Below are 3,686 nucleotides of genomic sequence, written 5' to 3' on the forward strand. Positions count from 1 at the left end.
AATGCTAGATGCACATAGCTAAACTGTCTTATTTTCATTTTTGTAGTAATTTCAATTACTGGGATTTAGATGCCTGGCACATGGTAGATACTCAGTAAATATCTATTGAATGGATTAATGTGCTTGTCCCTTTTTGGAACTCTATCACACTTACTTCCTGAAATCAGGACCTACAAAAAGAGAAGTTTGAGATGGAAGAGAGCTGAGAAACCTGCATTGCAATTCTGTTTATAGCATTCAGTCCTAAAATATATACTCTAGTTACTCCCTAAGTGCTTCAGCTATGTGAGCCTTGTTTCCTTAACTAGATTTCAAGCAAGTACTGTCATTCAATCTTTTCATAAGCCCCATGGAGTCTAGCACAGTGCTAGTCATTGCATTCTCTTATGACTGGTAAAGGTTTAATAAATACTTGTTAGTATGGTTATAAAAATTACTTTAAATTGATAAAGTCTGTTAGAACCACCACCAACCTCTTTGTTCCTAATTTTCATAAACTGCAGTTTAATTTTTCCCCCAGGTTAATATGAGTACAATAAACAATGCATACTTTTATACTTAAAATTTTAAGCCAGGTAAATATATATGTAATAGCATTATAAAGAATTACTCTGAGGTTACCTTTATGTTTGTAAATCAGACAAAGTTAATTGGCTTGCAAGGTCTATATGAGTTTAATCTCAGCTATATGCTCGCATTTTTTTATTGAGATATAATTCAAACACTTAAAATTCACCCTTTTAAAGTCTACAACTCAGTGGTTTTTAGTATACTCACAAAGTTGTACAACCATCATCACTATCTAATTCCAGAACATTTTCATTACCCCCCAAAGAAACCCCATGTCCATTAGCAGTCACTCCTCATTCTCCCTTCCCCCCGCCCCTGGCAACCACTAATCTACCTCTTGTCTCCATGGATTTGCCCTATTCTGTATATATCATATAATTGGAATCATAAAATAGGTAGCTTTTTATGTCTGATTTCTTTAATTTAGCATGATGTTTTCAAGGTTCATTCATGTTGTATTATGTATCAGAACTTCATTCTTTTTTATGGTCAAATAATAGTCCATTGCATGTATAAACCACAGTTTGTTTATCTGTGCATCAGTTGATGAACATTTGGATTGTTTCCACTTCTTGGCTATTGTGAATAGTGTTGCTATGAACATTAGTGTATAAGTGTATGTTTGAGCACCTTTTCTCAGCTCCCTTGGGGAATATACCTAGGAATGGAATTGCTGAGGATAATGGTAATTTTATGTTTAAGTTTTTGAGAAACTATCATTTTGTTTTCCAAAGCAACTGCATCATTTACATTCCCACCAGCAATGTGTAATGGTTCCAATTTCTCTAGGTCCTCACCAATGCTTATTTTCTGGTTTTTGGTGGTGGTTGTTTTTTACCATCATTGTAATAGGTGTGAAGTGGTATCTCATTGTGGTTTTGATTTGAATTTCCCTAATGACTAAAGATGTTGAACATTTTTTCATGTGCTTATTGGCCATTTTCATATTTTCTTTATAAAAATGTCTATTCAGATCCTTTGTCTATTTGTTAATCTTCTGTCTTTTTTTAGTCTAAAAGTGTTATTTTATACACTGACTATACAATAGAGATTGAAAGTATACACATACACACACACACACCTTAAAGATAAGGTTCTCCAAAGGTTTTTTGACATCCTATCACCCCCATGCTTGGTGGTCTATCACAGTTGTGTGTACTCTTGACTTAACTAGGTGTGAGATGACTGTAATCCCTTGCCTTTTTCATTGTTGAGTTGTATGAGTTCCTTATACGTTCTGGATACACGTCCCTTATCAGATACATGATTTAAAAAAAAAAAATCTTTATTGATTTCAGAGAGAGAAAAGGAGAGGGAGGGAGAGAGAGAAACCTCAATGATGAGAGAGTCATTGATCAGCTGCCTTCTGCACGACCCCCACCAGGGATTGAGCCCAAATCCCTGGTGCCCTGACTAGGAATCGAACCTCGATCCCCTGGATAGTAGGTCGATGCTCAACCACTCAGCCATGCCAACCAGGCAGATATATGATTTAAAAATATTTTTTACCATGGGTTGTCTTAATTTTCTTTTTCTTTTTTAATAGTTTACAAAGGTTTGTTTTTTTAAAATTTATCTTTATTGTTGAAAATATTACAGATGTCCCCTTTTTTCCCCATTGTCTTAATTTTCTTGATGGTATCCTTTGTATCACTAAAGTTTTTACTCTTAATGATATATATTTAAGCTTTTGATGAAGTCCAATTTACTTATTTTTTTCTCTTGTTGCTTCGCTTTTGGTGTCACAACTAAGAAAGCACTGCCTAATACAAGGCTACAAATATTTATTCCTGGGTTTTCTTCTAAGAGTTTTATAGTTTTAGCTCTTACACTTAAGACTTTGATCCATTTTGGGTTAATTTTTGTATATGGTGAATAATACACTAACATTTAAAATTTTCCATGTGTAATTATATACATTATCTACTACTGTTTATACAGAAGTACTACAAATGATTACAGATTTAAGTAGTAGAAATGAAAATTTTCAAGTAATCAAGCTTATTAAATAAGAACTCACAGCACATCCAGTTAATCGTGACAAAACATTAATCAGAAATTTTCTTGTCTTGCGGGTAGTAAGTGCAGATATATTGACAAACTTCCCTTGTCTATTACATTAAACTCAGTAACTTTTCATAGCTTATTCTGTATTATTATAAACAGGTAAGAGGAATTTTGATAAAGCTACCATACACTATCTTATATTTTCAGAAATACAGCCTATTTTAAGTTGTTCTGTTCAAAGAAACAGAAGTAGAGGACGATGAGGGCTATTTCCTTATTCGGTGGTTGATACTAGAAAGTTTATTTGAAACAGTAATGTCAGGTGCTGTCAAGTAGTAACGTCATCTACTTATCAGACCTCGTGAATACCTTTCCCCAACAGACATTTCAGTTTGACAGCATTTTAACAACAGTATAAACTGTATACCCAGAGAAATGGAACAGAGCAGCAGGACTCAAGAAGGGAACAAAGAAACAAAGGTCAAGCAGGTTTGCCAAACAGTGGGTCCCTGTGTTTAAAACAACTGCAGAGCTTTGTAGCAACTTCGCTTTAGAAGTTTCCTGTAAACTAGAGATTAAAGTCCAAAGCACAGAGCTCATTTTAGAGATGAAAACACTGTTAAATTATTGGGTTAAACATAATCAGCATTGTTTACTTTCTAGTACCATAATTTATATTAATCCTCTATTAGATTCAAGTTTCTGAGAAAAAAATGGACAAGAATAAAAAAATAAATTCTCCAAAAGAAGACTTTGTTTTAAAAAATTAATGATCAGAATTTGAATAGAGAGGTTTTGCATGGAGACTGAGCAGAAGCTATTTTTAGTTTTCAATAAAATTAGAAAGACTGGTTATGGGACATTGGTGGCTGCGAAAATATAATTCAAGTTGTCAAATGCCCTTTCAGTAATGGTACCTTTCATCCGCCAAAAAAAAATCTCTTTCAGCAACTAGGGGCAAGAACATTTTGATATAGAAAACAGACAAAAATCTCATGTGGCACTGTGGTTATTCTTTGGGGACAGTGGCACCCAATCTTTTTTCACTATCTTTCTAATAGGATATTAAAAATGTTTTGTTACCAGAAGGTTTTTCAACTTAAGGTTGA

Source organism: Miniopterus schreibersii, assembly GCF_964146895.1.
Source record: "Miniopterus schreibersii genome assembly, chromosome: 1".
NCBI classification, from domain to species: Eukaryota; Metazoa; Chordata; class Mammalia; order Chiroptera; family Miniopteridae; genus Miniopterus; species Miniopterus schreibersii.